This window comes from Larimichthys crocea, chromosome I (genome assembly GCF_000972845.2).
Source record: "Larimichthys crocea isolate SSNF chromosome I, L_crocea_2.0, whole genome shotgun sequence".
Lineage (NCBI taxonomy): Eukaryota > Metazoa > Chordata > Actinopteri > Sciaenidae > Larimichthys > Larimichthys crocea.
In genome coordinates, this window is record NC_040011.1 from 28,950,049 (window position 1) to 28,974,069 (window position 24,021).

Here is a 24,021-nt window from a genome sequence, read left to right on the forward strand (position 1 = left end):
TTGTGTTTCATTGTGCATGTTCAAAGCGCTCTTTGGAAATGCTACTAATCAAACAGCCAATATAGCAGTAATTACACAAGACAGTTTTCTAAGTTAGGAAAGAAGAGCTGTATACTACAAAATCATATCAGCTCTTTTTGGATTACTGAGCCAAAACCCACTGTCGCTCTGGCTTTGATGTTGAAACTGCGGTCCTGCACAGCAAGGAAAAAAAAAAAAAGTGTTCTAAAAACGGGGCCTAAAATCTGAGAGTGAGAGGAAATGTTGCTGCTGCCATAATCCTATGGGTAATCGTTTACATTTGATCATCATGCATGAATACGAATGCTGTTCTGCGTGTCCTTGAAAAATCCTCCAATTTACAGTCACTGGATGGGTTAGAGGGGCTGATGTGAACATTTTTCTGCACTTCTTCCTGGAACTTGACAGCTATTCAAACGGCTTATTCCAACCTCGAGCAAACACGACAAGTGTGAAACAGAGTCACGAATGGCACACATATAAATTTACTCAGTGTGGTGTTGCAAAAACAGCATAAGACAGATAAAAACAAGAGGAGAGATGAAAAAGACGCTACAGTGGCGAACAATGCCAAGTAAAAGATTACAGATGGCGGGCTTTGTGTAGGGGTGCTTGAGCATGTTTTCAGGCTCATTTCAGTGTAATTTTCTCCCTTTATCCATTGGCACGAAGCCTGCGAAGGGTCAGAATGAGGCATGGAGCCATGTGGTGGATGGAGAGAGGATAGCCATGCAGTGTGGACATGTAGGCAGAAAGAAGATGTGACGGGGTTCTGGAAAGGCTACCGCTAATCCCTGGCACAAAGGAAGAAAGAGAGAGAGAGAGACAGAGAGAGAGAGACAGAGAGAGAGAGAGAGAGCATACAGAGAGTGATGCACTTCATAATGCTTTGGATAATTTGATCTAAATTGTGAATACAACCTCTCCAGTAGATTGAAAAGTATCGTGCTTTTAAATTAACTGTAATGAATCATGGTTTGAGGATGTACATAAATTGAGAGCAAGCTTAAATCTCCATTCTGCCATGACACAGATAAAGAGGAGTGCCAAATACCATACAGCTTACCAAATTTAAATTTTAAAAAAAGGCAAAAAAAAGGGTGGGATTCAGCAAATGGACTGAGAAATTGGAAAGTGGTATAGTGTAATGTCGCCTGCAAAAATTTTAGGGACGTGCTATTTTTAACTAGTGTCCTATTTCTTTAAATGTGTTAACACAAGTTCAGTTGAAATTGGTCCAGTAGAGTTAGGGTCCCAGTAGTATTAAGAGAAGTTTAAGGATAAAATCTTCCCTTCAAACAGATTTGGAGTTTTGATTGCAAATCCAGGTTCAAACAAGTTTTCGAAACATGAACATCCCTATCAAAAGTAGCAGAGTTTAAACTCCTTTTTGTGAAGTCCCCAAGAGGTACAGCCCAGAATTGTTCTCTTCAAAATAGATAGAGAATGACTTTTAGGGCAATGTGATAGATCCAAGATTGATTCCCCCAAGATATAAGCTGGATTTATGCTTCTCTGGCAAAGTGTATAAAGGTCTGACCAAAGATGCCTTCAGCATAGGAACTGATTCATACTTCACAGTAAGATTTCACCCACTGACTGTCTGAACACCAAAGTGACACAAGTTGATGTAAGTCATTACACACCTCAACAAATCTGCATTCAAATACTTTCATTTACTTTTTGATATAGAACAATGATGCAAAGCTTTGCCTTGTCTAGCTACCCAGATTAGCAGAAAAAATCATGTTCCCTTTGTGATTGACTGACGTTTGGAAAAGGCTTGATGTTGAAAAGGTTTTGCTAGATCACAAAACCTGGCTAGTGTTAGTGAAAGATGTTCCTAAGCCTTTCTTGCGTTTGCGTTATGTTGTCATCACTAACCAGTCACAGCTCCGTGTCTCTGCATGCTATCATCATTACTGCTGTGGCATAACAACTATGTTGATAACTGATTGCCATTTCTCAGGCAAAAATGATACTTTCAAAAGTGAATATTTGCTGTTTTTTTCTCATCTTTTATGATATATTTTGGTTTTGAATTCCTGGTTGAACAAAATGTTCTATTTAAAGATCTCACCTTGGGCATTGGGAAATAGCTCCAGTAACAAAAATCTTTTACTATGAGCTAATTGAATAAAGATAGTTACACTACTACCTTGTGTCATCTTTGGTCATTTGAAACTACAGGGAATGTATAACACAGTAGAGTTTTAGTGGAGTCATGGCTCTACATATTTTATATTAAGTAAGACATGTACTCCCATTGCGCCTGCAATGAGAAGTGCTCTTAGGAGTGATTCAACACAGTTTCAACAAAGGTATTAAAATGTGACTACGCGACTAAGTGACTATGAGAGAATATCTATTGAGTGGGACTATAGTTTGAGCTGAAGTATCAGAACTGAGGTGCAACAGAAATCTCCCCTTTGGGACATGAAACAATCAAGACCAATGCTAAAATGACCTGCAATGACTTCACACATACGCTGTCTGTTCACAATGTGAGATTTTATATTATGATATGACTGACACCAGAAATACGAGACAACAGTACCTGGTTCCCATGAGTAAAACCAAGGACAAAAAGCCCCAAGCGAATCTGTCACAATGCAACCCATTACCCACCCAGTCGCATTTTCGATGTATAAGTTTCTAAAGAGCCGAGCATGAAACGGCCCTTTGTGCAGAACAAAGTTTTACAGAGAATGGTGGCACGATATCTGGTGGGTATTCCCTTTGAGTCAGGGGATGTCACATATGCACACGACACACACACAGATGGACAAAAAGACGCTAATACACAGGAGCCATTCAACTAAATGCATGCACAGTTTCTCTACACTTCAAGTTTAATGTACTCTCACTCACACACATGCACCCACACTCTCTTGTGACAGAATATGCCCTTTGTTCATGTTCTTTGAGGGAGCGTTGGGGAGCTGGGCGACGGCCTGGGCTCTGGGAACGGACATGAATAAATGGACTGTCCTTCATAGCAGCATGAGGAGAGCAGCCAAACAGCCCAAGCAGGAGATCTTACATCTATTATCAAAGAGCCTTTTGAAAAAAAGGCCATAGCTACAACTACGGTGCTCTTGATGTGGTGGTTACACGCACGCATGTCCAAGCCCACATGTATTTGCACAAGCATGTGGTGAATGCACACATGAAATACACAGTGCAGTGCAAACACAGACAGAGTCATACCTCTATGCATTAGATCCAACAACAAAAAAAAAAGTCTCCTCTATCCAATGAAACCACACCAAACCAAACCAAATGGACAGTACTAAAGACCTAGGCCTCGATGAGTTAGTGAAAAGAGGTCTTTCACAATGGGAAATAAATATTTGATTCAAACACTGCTGCTTTTTAGAAAGTGCTGTCTTCTGTGCCTAGAAATGAATATATCACTAGAACCATCTGCCCACTTTGAGATAAATGCTTAAAATGAGTGAGAGACTAAATTGTGTGTATACTACACAATTCATGAAAGAACGTGAGAACATGTTCTCATCTTTTCCCCCAAAAGCCCTGTTTTTTCCACAGCAGTGACTCCAATTGGGCTGTTAGACTTAACATGCCAATGTCGCTGACCAGCATTACTCTCCATTAATACTGACGTGTCTCCGCTTCATAGAGCCTGACCAGAAATCCACATCACGCAATGGGACAGTGAAGCTCTTCTACAGGTATGATACGTTTAACTTGCTTCAGGTTACAGCCATCTTGGGAAGATTTTCTGTGACACAGTTCCTCTAGGGTGGCATGAAACTATGATTACATTACTGTAATCAAGGACACTAAGCTGAGTACCACAGGCACTGACTGGGCTTACACTTGAATAAATCTTTTTAGTTCATGTTAAACTAAAATAAGCTGAGAGCAGTACACAAAAGAATAAAAACACTTTGCAAACACATCAAAAAACATAAAATTCATAGTTCATCTGACTACGTAAAATAATACTGTCTGGAGTTGTTGCTTCTGGAATGCTGTAATTACCATTTGTAACCATGAATAACTCTATATTTGGATCAAAGGTCTAATCTTGTTTCTCTAGTATCTGGATTTTGAAGAGATTTGTTCTTGATCACAACTATTGATCACACTTTCCTAAACCATCAGAGAACAATTCTAAAAGTGGACTCGGACATGAGTAAACTACACACTCCTTGTACCTACATGTATTCATCTTGTTCTCTGGAAAGGACGAATATGATAAAAGAGTTAGATCATTATTGCTGTTAAGCATTCTCTGCTTTTAAGTTCCCATTAACCACATACAATCTATTAGCCTATCTAGTCTTTTCTACTGGGGTGATTAAACTCATACCAAGTGAAGCTTTACATTGTAGATGCAATTTTGGGGGAGAAGTTGCCATGTCATAGTTTTTTTCTCCAAGGCCCACTCATCTTTAAAATAATGCTGTGCTGGCAACTTTACTCCGAGACACCTTGAAAAGTGCAACTGCCTCAAACAACTTCTAATAGCCATCTGCATGAGACTTTATAAATTACTTACCAACAAGCCTCTCTGTTACTAATCGGAGTATAAAGTTTCTTGTAGTGAGTCATCACTGAGTGAAGCAAAATCAATTCCGGATTTTACTTATTTCTGTAGAGAGTGGATAAGCTGTGCCTCTGTTTTGGTGTGTCAGTTCTAGTGGCCTTGTTGTTGGACTTAACGGACATCATCAGTCTACACACACATGCAGACGCAGACATACACACTGCCGGGCAACTCTCTTGACTATGAAGTGGCCTAATTAGTGTGGATAAACATTGGAGTGTGCTTGTTAAAGCTAATAGAGCTGCCTCCTCTACGATTGATCTGATAGCTTTTTGGAGAAAAGGTCACAGAGAGGTAAAAACAGTACTGGCAAAGGCAGTGTGGATGACCAGTACAGGCGCTATATGAATCAACAGGTCAGTAACTCTTGTGTGATGGAGGGTGAGGACAATGTTGTTATTCATTCAGGTTCAGTCCTGGGAGGTTCAGTGATAGGAGGTTAAAAGTGCATTTATCGGGAAAGTCAAACCAGGTTACACCTGAAAATGTGATTTAATTCACTATATAGTTTTCTGTGTGCACTGTAGATATGTATGCATACAGCACAGGTAAACTATGTTTCATTGTGGAACACAACCCTGTTATAATTACAGCTGGATTTTAAATAAATACACTGCAATCCATTCAGTGGCTGTCAAGACATTTACAAAAATGCTAACCTCCTGGTGAGACTAGAGAACAGGTCAGAAGGCCTCCTCCTTTAGTTACCATGAGTGTCTGTACAAACATTCATGGTAATCCATCCTATGGTTGTTGAGAAACTTGAGTCTGGACCAAAGTTACTAGCCTGCTGACTGACACCGCCTTGGGCCATACTGCTGGCACAAAATTACAGACAACTGACGTGCTAAATGCAAAACATGTTTTGCCTGTATACTTGCTTTTTGCAATACACAGGCTGTCAGACATAGTAATGTCACAGGAAGCATGTTTCGGATCCATATGTCAGATGTTAAAATGTTCAACATTTTTCCAAGAGTTTCAAAAGGAATCCACTAACAAGAGTGAACAGATGTGAGCCAGCCGTTTCCTGTTGGTTTGGCAGCATGTAGCGAGGCTTGAGATGTTCAATTAAGAGTTGGAACACAACGTTTTCCACCAGAAAAAAGGGTCGGTCATCCATAATAAATTTCACAATTTTCTCTGTTATCAGTTTTGTTTTGTTGCTGTCTGGAGGAAATGTCTCATGCTGTTTCACTGGTTCCAACAATGTTGCTTCTCCGTAAACATCACGTCTGTTGCATGAAGACATTTGTCATTTAAGGAAGCTTCATGACTTGTTTACCAGAAAACACAGATGTCACCTGCCAGCGGTTACTCTTAATATCACATGTTGCAATTTATGTGATATTTACATGACATATAAATATATCAATCAATATATCAATATGTCATATCTAACTGTACAATTATTCTGATATCTTATCGCACTTTTGGCTAGACTAATGGAGATACAAGGACAAGTGTAAGACAGGCACATACCTAATCTCTTGTGTGCAAAACAAAAAAGAGAGACTGCCAAAATAAAATTATTGATCTTGTCACAGACAAGACATAGACTTATTTACCCATACCTCTTCAACTCCACTAAGCCAAACATGCACACATAACAAATAACAAGGGGATACAATAGGATAACAATTGGGTTGTGAGCAAAAGGATACCATGCTTTTTCTCTAGCCTTGGCCTTGATCGATGTTTCCTTTTAAAGTGTGCCTGCTTCAGGGTTTGTGGTCTGCAGAAAAAAAACTCTAATTGCTTTACCAGAATGTAAAAGTTGCACTGAATGAAATTTGACTGAAACACAATGCAGCTGGTGCAATTTCCATGCAATCAAATCCTGTATACAATCAAAAATCAAGCTTACCGAGCATATGCTTTTAACCCACAGTGTTTAGTTTACAAAATATCCAATGAGCCCATCAAATATTCACATTTTATCATATTACAGCACAATTGTTCATCAGATAGATTTTTTCAAAGCATTTAACAATTTGGCCAGGCACCATTTTTGAAAATATTGAATCTCAGAATGCTTACAGCTGCATCAAGGCAGGGCCTGCTAGATTGCATTGATTATTACTGAGGGGAACCATATGAGAGAGAGAGGAGGGGGATAGAGGAGGAGAGCGGGTAATAGGTGAGGACAGCACTGGGGATGAAAGTGAGATTTATATGTAAAGAAGAAAACACAGAAGAGAGAGAGAGAAAGGAGATACAAGGAGACGAAATAAGATATGTGCGGAGGAGAGGAGATTAGAGGAGAGGAGGCATCCTTTTTTGTGGACAGCAGAGCTAATCCCAGACATGGAGCAGATTACGCACATGACACAAAATGCATGTTTATGAGGCACATCCCTGAGCTCAGGAACAATCTGCCAAAAGGGGTCGAGAGCAGACAAATACAGACACACACACACACACCCACACACAGATTCTGTCCCACAGTGTTATGAATACCGAGATTAGACACACACACACACGCTCTTGTCAGTAGTGCTGAAGTCAAACATTTAATAAAAGAGTAGGCGCTTCATACTGAATAATTACAGAACTAAGCAACCAACACTGCAATGTTCAGTAGATTAGAGAATAAATGAAATACAGAAATCAGGTGATAGATAAGAAACAAAAACATAGGCGTGAATACACACGACCACACACGCACACGGACACAGACAAACACAGACAGATGGCTACAGATTTTAATTTCCCTCTATAAAATACAAGAAAATGCTTTCTAATTGCCCTCTTTATACATGACAAAACCACTGTGATTTTGTGTGTAAGCGTGCGAGAGAGAGGGCGAGAGAGGCACTAAGATTTGCCAGGGATTATATATCCATAGTGCCATCTAGTGCCTCCTTGAAAAACACACACAAACGTGCGTGAGATTCCAGCTGGGTTTGAGCCACAGAGTAGTAAGACAGTTTCTAAAGGGATGCCTTTTTACAGAACACATCACAGAAGCTGACATGAAATAAAGTCATATTTTAATAGTAGTTACTCCCTTTAAAAGTCTTCACGGGGTATTGTTTTTTTTTTAACTTCCCTCTTCTACACAAGAACTCTGCCGGCAGGCTTTATGAGAGAAGACAACAGATTCATGAATTATGGAACAAGTGTATACACTATATGCTGAAATTCCACTAAAGTGTGTATACACACACACAAAAAAAGAGGTTTAAATCAGAGAAGCAGAATATAGAACAGTATGGACAGCATATTAACTTCACGTCATAAACTAACTCATCATGACAGCAATTTTGTCTTGTTATTTGATCTGTGTGTGATGATGATAATTACACTGATCATTTATTCCAATTAGTCACGACCATTGTTTAAATATTTTAGAGCTTTAAATGGAATACCAGAAATGAGAGCAGAAATGTAATACATCACACATGAGTTGATATGTTTGTATGCAATCTCATAAAATATAGAGGGCAGAAGTGGTAAAAACTTTCAAAAGAGATGTTGGATGATGGAATCAACCTGCAACAGAAAGCAGCAGATCATATTTAAGAGATGTTTTTAACATATTTCTTATAGTAACTGTAAATTAAAATCCCTCCCATCCTACAATTAAAACATCACAAGACTGAGGACTGGTTTCTAGCTACCATAGAGACCATGAAAAATTAATTTCCAATTACAACTGGACATGATACTGCCTGATATTCCCAGTGGTTAAAATAGTTTTCTCATAATGGCAGGAATATTCCTATCAACCTATATTTTAAAGTATCAAAACAGAATTTCATCTGACAAACATGCATGTCCACAGAGGTTTGTTGCAATTCCCAGTGTGCACTAAACAGGAGCCACACGAACACGTTACCTATAGCAGTAACAGAAAATGCGCGGTCCTGATGGAGCAGAGAAACCGATATAATGGCCCACGTTCTGCTCTATTCCACTGCAGCATTGAATAGCAGCGCTATAGAAGCTGTTGTTGCTGTTGCTGCTGAAATTCAATATACTCCAGCTGGCAGGAGCCATGTCCTGCAAAATCCATTATAAAACAGGCCTTTACTTAGGAGTACAAAGGCCACAGCTTTGCATGTACATACAGTGTAATTGCTGAAGAGGACATTAGGCTTATGGCTGGAGCACCCATTGTGTACCAGACTGTCCCTTACTCCCCAGCCCCCCTCTGTCTTCCTATCTGTTTTGTCCCTACAGGTCGGCTTCTCTCTCCATCTGTTTCATCTCTCTGTCCTCCAGGCTGCATCACTCTCCAGTGTCTACTCCACTCTACTTCATCAGTCGCTCCAGGGGTGAAATAACTTTGATGGCTGGACTGTTTTCAGATCAATTAAATGCTTCTTGTACATACTGTATATGACCAACATGGGATTTAAGTTCCCTACGACCTTTTAAAACTTCTTTCTTTCAATACTGATATTAACTATGACATTGGTCTCATGCTACTGTACTGTTGGGTTACAGTGGTATTCCAGTAAGCAGTGTCTGCTTTTCTTTTGACTAAGATGTTTGAGCTCTATCAATTAGACTGTGTCCTTACCTTTTCCCGTAATGACAACTTTCACGTTTTATTTGTTGTTGCTTTTTTTAGATACAAAGCTCGTCTTTACACTGTTGTCACTTCAATCATAAGCTGGAACCCAAAAATAGGTCACAGGGATGATTTAGTGGAATAAATCCTCCAATTTGATTCTCTAGATAAAACAACTCCCATTTGATTCTCTGGCTGAATTTTTTGTTTTTGCTGCTCGCTCCAAGCCATTTCATGTTCTTCCTTTTCCCTATTGTGCAGTTTCCGAGAGCATCTTGAAAGAGATTTCAAAAATATCATTAATTATTAGCGTCTCCCTTGTCAGCAGACTTCAGAGTGAGAGGCAGAGAAAGGGTCTACATCTCTCGTGGGTTGGCAGTGATTGGTAAACATAAAAACACCTACCCTAATTCATTTAAAAAAATAAAAGCAACTTAAGACACCAGGGGATAATTCATCCTGTCACAGTAAGAAACTGAGGCGAAAACATGCTTAAAATGAGGAATTGTGCAAAAACATGTTAATATTACATCAAAATGTTGTATGCCAGGGGAGGCCGTGAACAACAGCAAGCTATTATAGGAGAAGCAAACACTGAAGAGAAATCTGTTTTGATCCATTCAGGTTGATTCACCTTGGTAAGTATCCAGACCACAGTTTTTTATAACAGCAGAATAAATCCCTCATTTTGTTCCCAGGATAGACACTGTACATTTAAAAAAAAGTTCACATTGGACAATAACTCAGCCTTTTTATATAATATAGCATACACTACAGTAGGATAGGGTGTTTTTTTTCTCATATTCAGTCTGTTGTTAATTGAGCCCCTAGTTGGCTGGTGAAGTAGCAACACTCCTCCTATAAGGTCACACACACACACACACACACACACACACACACACACACACACACACACACACACACACACACACACACACACACACAAAATGAGGCACAAGATTAATTGAGCAATTCTAGTTTGGGCTATATATGTGACTTTGGGAATGAGCTCCCAATCCTCTACCTCAGGAGAACAACAACTGGTTATTCCCTCCAGGTAGTTATTTATTTATTTTTTTTATTTTTTTGCAGCTGTGTTATCCCCTCTGTTACCCAAGGTTGGCAAGCTATAGCTACTGGAAAGTTGCCTAGCAAAGGGAATTAACTATGCACCCTTTGAGGTCCTGTACTCTTTGATGTGGGCAGTTTAAGTGAATTATTTTTTTCCTAAATTAATTATTCAGGGCCAGACGCTGTCCTCCAAGGAAAGACCAAAATCCAAAATTGTCTCATCTATCCAGAACAAGCTTGATTCAGAAGCCAATCCTCTTAAAGGGATCAACATTTTGGGATGTATTCACTTCCTTGCTGAGAGTTAGATGGAAAAAAAAAAGTAATCTGTAATCTGTAGATCTGTAATCCATAGATCTGTATGATAATTACAGCTAGGAGACAGTTATCTTAGCATAAAATTGGAAACAGGGAAACATAGCTGACCTCTTTCTGTCCAAAGATAACGAAATTCACATACTAGCACCTCTGAAGATAACAGGTTCAATCTGTACAAAAAAACAGTGTAGCCTCACAGAGTGTGCACTGGTTGTTAGGTAACCTCGCAATCAAAAGAAGTCACTGCTCCCAGCTGAGAAACAGGCACATAACCCTCGTTAAAACTGCAAACTGTTGTTTCCACAAGTACATTTTACCACACGCATAATTAAGCATTAGAAATTCTGGTAGGTGAATAGCTAGATGCAGGTTGGCCGTTTCCCTCCGTTTCCAGTCTTTGTCCTTAAGTTAAGTATCTGCTGTCAATAGCTTCATATTTCATATCCATCTTCTCATCTGACTTTCAGCTAAGAAAGAGATACATGACCGGTGGGGAAAGACTGTGAAAAGTCTTTGAAGACAAAGACTCTCAAGTGAAGCCTCTGTGAAAAATATACCACAAGTACGAAAGGGCAGATGGATCACGCCGCCTCTGGACCACAATTTAATTCAAAGCAGTAAGGATCTAATTACAAGGCACAGCCGGGCGAGATACTGTATGCCAAGCTCCATTTGGAGGCACAGACGAGATCCCTTGGGAAAGACAAGAGAAAACTCAGGCTCGATATGCTGTCTGCTCCTCTTTCAAATGCTGTCATTCTGAGGAGATTCCCTGTCCAGAAGAATTGATGGCTCGATACAGTGATAAGGGAAACACTCGCAAACCTGCTGATTCACACCTGTTTAACTTCAAAGTGGAACTTGAAACATTGTTTAATAGGGATGTAATGATACACTCAACTCACGACTCGATTCACGATTTTTTTGTTCACGATACAATTTTTTTTTAAATCAAAATGAGCTACAGACAAATTATGACCAAATAAAATTATCTTTTTATTTGTAGGAAAAAAATCTTTCTTTACAGAAACTCTCAAACAGTTTGTGTTCTTATAAAAAGTGCAACTTACATCTTAAACAACAAAATACATGACACATATCTCCTTTCTTTAGAAACAATCTCACAGTAAACGGCTGTTAATGTGCAGTTTTCACTCACGAGGTGGTGTAACGTTACTTTGCTTCTCACTGTGGTGGCGGCTGATATGCTGCTGCATGTTGCTCATGTTGCCGCTATATGTTGGAGTCTCTTGTAATAATTACATGCTGTTTTGGTTTTGTCTGTCCGTTTCTCACGGTTGTATACACAGGTGATTTCAAACTGTTCAGTGCATCCTCTATTTCAAAGCTACTTTCTACCATCGCCATGTTTTCCCTCGTTCTGTGCTCCGTACCTACGTAGTGACATGAGTCACGTGACTTTACGCCTGACGTTGAACAAATGAATCACCAAGCAGTGACTTTTTTTAAGATAACGTAACCTATTTCTAATTTTAAAAAAAGACGAAAAAGAACATATCCTACTTCTCTCGCATTCACCTAAGAATTGCGATTCATTTTTTCTGACAACCGATGCGAGTCGTCACGCATTTGTACCGATTTTTAATCATATCACGATGCATCGTTACATCCCTATTGTTTAATGTTGTTGGGTTTTGTCTTATTTATGGTGCTCCACATGGGGCTTGTCACACATAAAACAGGAAAATGTTACAAGAGATCAATATAAACAAGCATAATCATTGAACAAGTGCTTCCTTTGAGTATTTATTCATATGTGAAAGGATCCTATTATGCACTATAATAGGTTCTAAAGTAAATATGTCAGTAATTTAAACAGAAAATGTATCAACAGGTTAATCAATAATAAATCATTATTTGTTGCACCTCTATTCCTAAAATTGCTTTGGCATACACTATGTGAATACCAGCTTTTAAAAGCAGAATCAGCAAGTAAAAGGAGAATGCAGTTCTGACTTACTGATATGAGTGATATCAGACTCACTGATAACTAAACAACAGGAGTTATGTGGCAGTAAAATAAGCATAAATGTGTCAGATACTGATGTAATGTTGCATCAAAAATCACAGAGTAAAAAGTGTCTTTAGATCCAGTCATTCATTCCCTCACAGGAATGTGTAAAATCTTTTGATATATATATGAAAAAAAAACTATCACAAGGGAAAATAGGGGAAAATTGGGTATATCTACTCAGACATGAATGTGTAAAGAGTGAGATTATGCAGTCACACAAGCAGCGGTGCCGTGATAACGCCACCACTTCATTATCTCAACCCATTCAGACATCATCACCATAGATTTGTATTTCAGCACATATGAAAAACAGACAATACCCGACCACATTCAGACTGGTGTATGGCTTTTTTCTGATAACCAAATACACAAACAGCCCCCAAGAATGAAAGTGTTTTTTTTTTTAATCTTGCATCACAATCCTCAAATATCTAGGGGAGTGAGGGGTGGCGATGCAGCGGTGAAGTGAGAGCTGCTTGCTTTTTCCCTGGATGCTTGCGAGGTTTGCTTGCTTTGTCAGAGTTTTCTGAGGATTGGTTTCTTCTCTCATTGGTCGAGGAATTTAACCATGGGATCTGAAAAAAGCCATTATGGAACAGCGAGAGTCTTTATTTTGTGTGTGAAAACCCCGAATGGCAGAGGTGGAGGAGCAGGGTCAGAATTTTGGAGCTTGTCCAGCCTCTGAGAGCATTGACTCATTGTCTCAGCCTGCTGGTATGACAACAAGTGACCTGAGGTGGGCAGTGAGTGCACGAGATCCTGCGGAGGCTCTCTCTGTATATATTACTGCCATCTTTGATTTATAACATTCAATCAGAGGTTGAAAGTTTGAAAGTTTCATATCCAATACTGTACAAGAAACTGTACAAGAAACCTTTTTTTTTCAATCTATACTAACTGCTTCACTGTAACTTATTTTTGATTGAGTGGTCAACTTCTTAATTCCAGGGTTCTTAAAATAAAAGCGATAATCTGACTAGTAGAGCCCTCAAGTCCTATTGAGTTTTATGGAGTTACTGTATCTGACCTTATCATATGATCCTAAGGCTCAGTGTGAAGCTTTCAGCACCCTCGGGTTTAGCTTGGCAATCACCGTGAAAAGATTTCACATCAGGTTAGGGAGGGAGACTCTGTACTTTTAAAGTAAAAGTCCTATTTCTGTCAGCAAGTCACGCCATGCCAGATCACGCCCCATACAAAGTGCACGTGAGATAGTGTTCTGACACAACTGTACCAAGCGAGCGTCTTTACATCTCAAAATTATAAAGCGGCGAACATGGAATGTGAAATCAGAGTTCGTCCAAACACATTGACGCAGTTATAATTATGCAAGCGTAATCATTTGATTGTTTGGAACGCGCACAGAGATCTCAGATAGCAGATCACAATTACATAGCACGCCCAGTTTATCGCCTAACTTATGGTTCGGCATTGTGTGAAACTGTAGAACACAGGCCGTTATTCATTAATGTGAATCTACATGACATGTTGATTAGAGCTGCCATGGCCTGCAGAGATTCAGAGGAGTGCCACTTAAAAAATGAGGATGACAAGTTGGTCAGCTGTTCTTGAATCGGCTGACTGTGAGGTGAAGCAATTAGCGCGGGTCATTGAAAAACAACATACGTGACCTTTTAATTTAGTGGCGTATGCTTGTGACGGATTATTTCTTCTCCCTATAAATCTAATAATTAACATTCCCATCAACACAGCAGAGGACACGTAACAGATAATCTGGCTGGAAACTGGCAGCAGCGCGTAGAGAACGGATAGAGCCTGCTAGGGAGATGATTAGAAACTACAAAGGAAAGATTTAGATCATGTTTGTAGGCTGTGTGTGTGTGTGTATGTGTGTCGAATGAATCTGAAAGAGAGGTAGAAAAAAAGCAGGAATGGCAGAGGGGAGGAGGAGGCACAAAGAGAGAAAGAGAGAGAGAGAGAAGCAGGAAGGGGAATTGAGTATGCTCATGCATGTATGTGGAAATCCTTACATTGTAGTTTGGCAGCAGAGGTCAGCCAGACAGTGAAAGGTTAGGAGTAATTTATCACAGTGAATTAAGTAAAGAAGATCTCACAGTTCCACTGACTGCTCCTCCCCTGCTGTGACAGAACAAGTGGTGACAGAGGACAACCAGAGGTCGCTGCCATTTTCGATTCAGCTCCCATTTAACCTACTCTGTACACCCTGCAGAAAGCCACTACAGTCACACGGTCCAAGCCATTCATATACCGTATCTTCAGATATGTCATGCTTATACTATCAAATACAACTCACACTGAAGACAGGTTTAAGTAAAGGCAGGGTGGAAGAATGGGATTAAGCTTAATCCAAGCAGGCTGCATCAGAGGTTTGTTCTAAATTTTTGTGCTGTCAGAAGAAGAATGCCTATAATCACTCTGGAACAAATCTAAAGCTATGAAAGGACACTTGGCCACAAAACACTGGCATTTCACAGGAGCTGATGAGCAGCATTGTCACTGAATTAACTAAAGCAATCATCAGGTATAGAAGCTTTGAATAAAACCTTTGATGATTCCTTTAATACACAGCTAAAGGCCACCGCATATTTATGGTAAGAATGGCTGGCAGCTATTTGCCTCCCCTGGGTGAACACAATTTAGAGTAGTTTAGGATTATTTCAAGCAGGTCCCCGCTGAACATCAGTCAACATCTCTGACTCCTCTGTTGGAGTTACACACAGCCTCCGTGTTCGAAATGCTGGACATGTCGCCTCAGTCATGCAATCTGCCTCTAATAAATTTACTGCAGGGGAGTTAGGGCGATAATATCATGGGGCTTGACTTTGTGTCATTCAGCTGGTTCTGCGAATATAGAGAGAATAAAACCAACACAAGGAGAGGACCTACTGTTATGACATTTCACAGACTGTTGAAAATGAATACACTAAAACTATATATATGGAAACATGTTTTGAATTTGTGTACATGGGGAGTAAATGAAATGGTGTGGACCAACATGAAAAGCAATACCAAATTACATGCAATACTGTAAAATTATTCACAATTAATTGAATATTTTATCAGCAGTAATATATATTATGTACACGTCTTGCGTAGGAGTGGAATAGCATAAAAGTTTAGGTTAGATTCTGTCACTGTTTGGACTTGTAGTGACTGCAAATAAATTTGGAACTAATGTGTTGTCGACCTGTAGAGTGACTTTAATTCATTTTAAATAAGAGATTTGATGGCATGACCTTAAAAAAAAGAAAGAAAGAAATTTATAAATAGAACAACAGATTAGTCAATTATGAAGATAATCACTGTTCATGGCCCAGTTCTGTGTTTTGTATATTTTGGAGTTTGGTAGAGTTGGAGATTTTACCTCTTGATATAAAATATGGCAAAATGCTGATATGACACTGTAACACTGTTCAACAAATGTGTGTTTGTTCTAAGCATCCAGCTTAGTTTCCCTCCATATCTTTCTTTCTGAAGTGGCTCTTTGAGAACCACAACTATAGATGCAGAAACACACTGGCTACTACAGCACACACACCAACTGTTATAGTCAGTTATAATCAGTTATAATCACTGACCCATAAACATTGGACAGCCCAGCCATGCTGTCCCTCTCCAGAGGAGGGAACAGGATGTCTTATTGTGTGTGTGTGTGTGTGTGTGTGTGTTTGAGGGTAAATACATGCACATGTGCGTGAAGGGCGTTGAGAAGGCAGCAATCTCCCAAAGAAAGGAATTTATTTGAAAAGAGCCTCCCATGACCTTTCTTGATCTTGTCCCTTCATTCTTGAGTGGGGGTTGTGCGTGCATGTGTGTTTGTGCGCATGCATGCTCACTGTTGGGGATTTGCAGATCTTTCTAACGGCTGTCTCCCCCGAGAATAGGACAGCTCTCCCACCAATGGCTCATAAGACTAATCTGACTGACAGCTTGGTCCAGCTTTTAGCCAAGAAGCTGCCCACCAGCACAAAGTCCAAAATACCTGCTGAAGTATCTTATCTGCCATGAGATGACAGAGGTGAAGCTGCTGTACCTACACTGTTCCCAGGCAAATGCTGAACCGCTGTCTCACTCTCTGCCTCTTTGTCTGTCTGCATGTTGTTTGTTGGCACAACACTGTTAGGCCTGCACTTCTCCGGACTCAGCTGGATATGACAGTTTGACAAACTGTCACGGCAAAACACGATAGCGGGATGACACTGTCATATTACACTTCTGCAGGCATTGTTTTTAAACTTTTGCCCTTGATGCTTCATTTTTTCTGTTTACAAACTGCACATACACTTAAAGGGTTTCTTGCAATACAAAGGGATCAGCAAGGGAAAGAGAAAATGGTTTATGATTTTAGAAGAAGTCATGCTTATATAAACACTACTGTATAAGTCAACATTTATGGATTACACTTAAAATTCATGTTACTTCAAGCTTGATCTGACTAAACAGTGATTCACTGTCATGATCCTGTTACTGTGTATACCACTAATAAGGCAAAAGTACAAGAAACTCCTGCCACGTCATTAAAACACCCCCACAAGCCATCTGCCTTGTTTTCCTCCTTCTTCAGGGCAAACTGTGAGCCTATTTAGCTAAGATGCCCACTCATCAATCAGTGGGGCTGTTCCACAAGCCAGCCAACGCAGCTTGAACTAGAGGACCCTTATAATTGAATATTAAACCCCTGATGAGTGGTAAGGCAAACTACTGTGATGCCGACCGGAGGCTGTGCTGTGTTGCCGCCGTCGTGCTGGCACAGATACATGTGGCACAGTTCATCGCGGTGTCAGTCGGGTACCCTTAGGTTATTCTGTCACACTGTCATAATTTCAATGTTTTTGTATAAGGAAACATATCTAGAAACACACATTCACACAAGGGTCCACAGACACAAGCAGGCATGTGTACTTGGCATAAACAGCCGGCTTTAAATAAATGGTGGCAGTGCAGAAGGCTGAAGAAATGTCTCTTTTCTTCGGTTAAGTCAAGACATTTGGTGTTTTTATTTTGGTTTGTTTTGGAGCAATCTGTACTGTAGGCATCCACAGATCAAAATAAAGAATATGGAACAAGCCGTGACTGTGCAATGCAAATTTAATTGTGTTTCTCATAGGCGTTAAAGCAAAATGATGAACAGTTAAGAAGGAAATTGTTTCTTTCTGTTATTTTGCCTGTAATCTGATATATGAAATGTATGTGGAGGCAGAACATGATGTGGAGAGGTATAAATGATGCTTTGTGTACTGTTTCAAAAGGGATGTTCCTGAGGGCTAATTTCGCGATTGATTAAAGGAAAATCAATTCAAGTCAAGAAAACATCAAATTGAGCACAATTTAAAGACTGTGAATACACAAACGCCACGCACAGACAGCCAGGCTTAACAAGTTACTCCGTTAAGTTAAATACCCCGGCATATCCTGTTACATGCACACAGGGCCATTATTGGCATTTAGATGTCAGTAAACGTGTTGAGATAATACTGAAAGAGGAACCATATGGACAAGATCTTCCTGCTGGACAGTGACATGAATGGTTGTGGGGAAAATGAAGATGCTATTCATGTTAATAGAGAAGAGACATAACATTCTCATGGCTGCTTGATTGTTGAGGGATAACTTCACTGATGATGCCATTCCAAGTTTTATGATATATATTTTACCATCTTTCGCTGGCTGGCTAACTTTGTGATGCGAATGACAAAACGTAGATGACGTGGCATCAGCGCTGATGTGAAGCTACAGAGGACAATGTTACACCTTTCAGAGAGCAGGTAAGCTGACGCAATATCAGCTAAACACCGCCTGTGGTAGGCATATACAGTGAGGCAGGTGTTTTATAATGCGATTGCTTGTTTCTTAACCTAAATGTCATCATTACTTACTGTACTTCCCATGCTAGTCCCATCATCCTTTGTCAGGCGAGGTTAGATGCGTATAGAGAGTGAACTTGGCTTGTAGAATCCCAAAGCACACTGCAGTAACCAAAGTTTATGACTAGAATTTAACTTCTAAAGTGGGACAGAGATGACATCTAAGAAACTAGCACAGGGAGGGAGGGTGGGGTGCCACCTGCCGGGGCTGCAGGCCAGGATAGTGGCAGGTGGGTGCATAAAGATGCAACAGTTAACCAGTGATGTACATTAATAAGACATTAGAATCAGTTTAACCCACTAATATTTTTGGTGTTAACTAGCGAGGGTAGCGACATTTAATTGACTAATCAACTAATCGCATGCGTTACATATTTGGATTTTTCAAAATTAAGCACACCACAACATAGACCACAATGTTTCTAGAGAACTGAGTGTTCACACCTGATCTTGTTGATGAGTGTTATGGAATTTTCTATCCTTAGGTTACACGAGGTCACGTGTGGGGCCTTGAGGTCCTCAGCAGTATTAGTTGTTTGGCTTTGGTTGGGAACAGTAGGTGCCAGTCTATCTCAACACTGTGGTGGCCAGGGTCGAGGAGACCTGTTGCTGCCTTCCTAGACATAATAGATAGCTTGCCGTTGATGTTCCAATCTGCGTAAACAGACATCTGTGTCTCCAGACTAGAATATGCTGACAATAACACCTGCATGAATAAAAACATTCTCTTTGACTAATTCTGGACGTATAGTATTTGGGTTATCTTGAGGTTTAAAGTCTATCCACCAGGATGAGTTGGGCAGAATGTGAGACAGACTCAGGCACTTCTGATGAACTTTGAGAGTGTCTCTAATTCTCCTTGGCCAAGCGTCAATAAATATTACAGCGTAAGACATCAGAGGCTCCTGAACACTTTCATCTTTCCTGACCTCATTGTTGACCTTTGACTTCAGCAATTTCTCCACAACAATGAGAACAATGACTTTACACCATTTTCCTTCATGATTTGACACAATCCTTCTGCCACTTTTCAGTGTTACCACCAACTGCAAAAACATCATGTTTGCACTGCCAACAACAGCATTCGAGTTTCACAACAGTTTTTTTTTCTGTTTTGTTTTTTTTGTTTTCTATTTTTTTTTCCTACACAGGAAGCTGAAGTTTTATCCTTAACCAACTTTAGCAAAGCTGAAACAACATGCCAAGCCCCCCGCTGTTTCAAGAGACTCCCTGTATACGCCAAGAGGCTGACTCTCAGAGAAATGCCTCATTCAGATTCGAACTGGCATCAGCTGTTGACAGACAGCCCAGAATAAAAACATTCCTGTGAAGGGTATCCTTTCTGGCTGACTGATCTGTGAGGATAAAGCCAATAACATGTACGGAGCCTCCCAAAACAAACCAAAGAACATGACCAATGTCTTTTTAAGGATTTATTTTGTCATGCCAGGCAGTCACAATAAAACTGGGATTAAGATATTTCCTGTGTCCATCAGAGAGTAAATGAACTCTACAATTTACTCATCAAAAAGTAGGCAAAGGGATTCTGTAATATTACAACCAAGCTAACAAAACCTAATCAAGAGTGCCCTAATTATGCCTGGGTGTTAAGTTTCACTATAATGTATGGGTCAGTTATTAACATTTCAATATTACATGGTGATTTTGATCTGGCATGCCAGTAGTGGGATTAACAGTTCTGGCACAATCCTAATAAAAGCTATTGATATAGGTAGGAAACATCAAGCTCTGGAAATCACAGCATCAAGAGTATCTAGTTTGATTTGTTTTAATTGGATTTAATGGTTATAAATGTGTGAAAAAATAGCAAAATATCTTGGCATTGCACCTCAGTTTCCTCTTTAAAACATTTGGTCGGCCTCTTGTCGATTTTGCAGAAACAGCAATTGCACAATCTGCTAGCAGAGGCGTAAACTAAAAAAGCAGTGAGTCAACCAGGTATGCCAGTGTACAGTAGGTATTTACATCTATTCTTGGAAATTGTCACAGCTGCAGCAACAACACAGAATGCCAACCTCTGTCACAGCTATAATCATCCCAGCACGTAGAAGCTGACACCCTGTCTTTCCAAAGAAAAAGGCACTGCTCTTGTCATTATAATGTCTTAATAATTATCATCTGAGGGTGAAAGTGGGGATTGAGAGAGATAGAGAGTGGGAGAGTGGGAGAGAGAGAGAGAGAGAGAGAGAGAGAGAGGCTGACATGAGAAGACTGTGAGAGCAGGCAGCACCCTGTAGATGCATGATGAATGAGGGTGTCAGCTGTATTCACCCAACTAGCAGAGCTGTCTCCGAGAGGGTCGGGCCCCATGCGCTGAGACCTGTCTCATTAACCACAGTGATAATGCATTAACAAGAGAAAGAGTGAGAAAGAGAGAGAGAGAGAGAAAGAGAGGGAAAATAAATCATCTTTTCTAAGATGGAAGAAGCGCCAGTTTTTTAAAAGTAGAACATAGAGTGCATCAAACGTGGGATTGCTACATGAGTCTGACAGAATATTACATGTTGGAGCACAAGTATAGGCAAGTGTGTTTGTGGGGCTTATATTCAGATTAGTAAATCAATTTTAACAAACACTTTGTTATTTAAGAGAGTCAAGATGCATATTTGGTGAAAGGCACAGACAGGGGTCAACACTGGGTCCCACTTTCTTGCTCTCCCTTTTGTTTTGCCGTCGTGCATTATTGATGTGAAGCTGACATTTTACACTCAATGGCCACAGTGCTTCCACTGTCACCTGCAGCACTGCCTCCACAATACTGGCACTTTGTCAGAGCCACAAAATGATGGGACGTCCCCAGGGACTGTGTAGGGAGTCTATTGTTGTTGTTACTGCGTGTTCTTCACTCTATTGCGTCTCCTTCGGCACTACTATGGAATTTATATGCTTTACACCTACAAGTATCTGTACTGTATGTCTTACTGTTGCTCCGGCTGGCATCTGGGGTGTGGTTGGGAGTCAGCTCAGGTCAGTTCTATAGTAGACCTACTACTATAGTAGACCTACTACACTATGAGGGACCTGATAGTTACAGTGAATGTGGCTTTCAGAAAGCTTCAAAATCATCCATATCTCACACAGAGAAAGCACCTCATGGTTATATCATCAAGATGCCAAAGAGAAGCTGGCAGCCTCATACTTAGTGTACTGTAGTTTCAGCGCTCTTTAACACCTCTGACCGTGTCTTTGAGGGCCCCTTTTGAAATCAAGATAAAAGCACAAATATTAAATCCATGATGTAATTCTGACGCGCAACAAAAACAGATCTGCGAGGGCACTGTCGCTTTTCCAAACCATCAGATCAGTCACACACTCATTGTTTTCATCTTGCATGTTTGTGTTTAAGGAGAAAAGCTTTTCATACACTCGTAAACAGCGGATACGGTTTATAATCCCACTGCAGCCCAGCATTCAGAGCCCCGCACAGCGCACAAACTAACAGTTTTTTAAATTACTATTATGATTTGTGTGCACGCTACTCTATTGCTTAAAAAAAAAGAAGCACAGCCTACCTCTGTTCGCCGTGACAGCTCCGTGCGTCGACTTGTAGCAGTGGCTGGCAACAACGTGACGCTCGCAGTAAAGATCACAGTTGGTAAGCGCAGAAGTTTTGACGAGTGAGTGACTGAGGACACACACCGTGTTGGTGCCTGACAGGTCTGTGTGTCACACACACCACTGTTGAGTGTATGTGACAACGCCCCAAAACAAAACTGATCTGCTTGATTCGCCGCGTGATCGTTTTAACGCGCGTTAAAGATGTTGATGTCCAACTCGGCTGTGCGCAACGGTGCGCTCCTTACTCTCTCTCTCTCTCTCTCTCTCTCCTGTCGCGGTCCCCAATCTAAAACGCTCCCCATGGACACGTGACTAACCCACGGGGGACGCGAATAGCTCTCATTCCCTCGCGGCAGCAGCTGGGATCGGTTACACCGCTGCTTCAGTGCCCGCGCAACAAACCCGAGCTGTGCGCACCCACACCCCTCCTCCACGCGCCCTCCCATCCCCTGTGGCCTCACGGTGTCGCTGTCACGAAACGCACTGTAAGATCTCTATGTGAATACACCTGTCTCACTCATACAGTAATTAAGCAATTAAGACATGGAGTTCCTGAAATTGTTTTATAATTGGCCCTAAAGTATTTTTAAAGTAAAAAACACTTTGATTGGCAGATTATGTGCACATACTATGGCATATTTAATTATTTTAATGTTTTGAAACTCAAATAGAATAAACTCTAAAATTCACAGATCATTAATCATTAATCAGACTTTTAATGTTTTAATTAGCTTGGAACCGTCTCAGCTCACAGAAAGGCCCCAGCCAACGTTCGAAGAACCTTCTTGCTGTGAGGAGACAGTGCTAGTTGGTTCGAAATGCTTTTCAGTGACGCACTCTCCTTTTTGGAAGCATATGCTGACAGTTTTGGTAGCTGGCCTGTAATTTGGGGCGCATGATCCTCTATGATGGCATTAACTTATGAGGCACCTCACCTTTAGCCACTTGATGACAACTCTGCTGTTCCATTTCTGCAGGAAAGCCATTAGGAGAAGTGATTCCCTCCTTTCCACTTGTTTTTCTTTATTTCTTCTTCTTTATCTGTGACAGCAAATCTGAGTCAGCAGAAATCCCTGTAGGTCAATCTGGGCTTAATAGACATATTTGGTGCTGACTAACTGTAAGAGACACACAGTAGCAGCAGAGAGGCAGAGAAACTTGCTCGTCTAGCACCATTAAGGATACAAACAACCCATAGTGCAACACACTCTTAATGGAACAGGATCATTCTGTAAAGAAACAGCTTGTTTTTCAGCATTTCAAGACCATTCCAGTAACTGCCCCATAACTTGGAGTGTTATTTTTTAGAGTTAACGTTTAACTGTAGACTTGTATATCTGCAAAAAAGGATGTTGCAGAGCATACACACTCAGCTAACCTACCTGCATCAATATAGACCAAATATTGGATACTGTAGTAGATTGTGAAGTGTAAACTGCTGCAGCAGCCAGTGACAGAGACACTCAAATGCCTCCCTCTTCCATCTGATGTCTTTTGATGTAGCAGACAATCATAATCAGATGACGCATAAGCTTTGAGGCATACTACATTCTTGCGAGATTGACAGTACGTAAACACCTTTGAGAAAGGATGCAAAGTTTGGCTGTTTCTCATAAGCACAGCATGTTTCTAGAGGAGCTAGAATCAAATACATGCTGACTGGTTTAGGTGTAAGGAGGGATACAGTTGGCCTAACAGCCAATATGGCACACTTCTTTTCTGTTTTCTTTCTTTCTGTGCTCAACAGCTGTGTGCTAGTTTACAGGCCATGACCTGTGTTTAACGGGAGGATATTCTGACCATACTCTATGTAGTGCTGGAACTTGTCCTATCTAAAACAAACAGACCAAAAATGCAGATATATTAAATAGAAATTGATTGAAAGCTTCTGATATAACATATTCCAGACAAAATGCATGTAAAAGAAATGTCACAGAAGTCACTTCTATGAAAAACAGAAGTGAATCTGCTCTGTATGTGGTGAGGTGGATGTGTGAGCCTGTTTTGCTCTAAAGCAGGCACAACAAAAGTTGCTGTCAAATTACTGAATATTCAC

The 24,021-nt window shown here is 40.4% G+C and overlaps 1 protein-coding gene across 2 annotated transcripts in view; it reads right to left on the reverse strand.

The window, feature by feature from the left end:
- mid2 (midline 2) overlaps positions 1-22,385 on the reverse strand; it is a 135,479-nt gene extending 113,094 nt beyond the window's left edge. For both annotated transcript variants that reach the window (XM_027281912.1, XM_027281909.1), the window contains exon 1: positions 21,920-22,385. The gene's annotated coding sequence lies outside the window, so the exon portion shown is untranslated. The remainder of the gene's footprint in view (positions 1-21,919) is intronic.
- Positions 22,386-24,021: the final 1,636 nt, after the last annotated feature.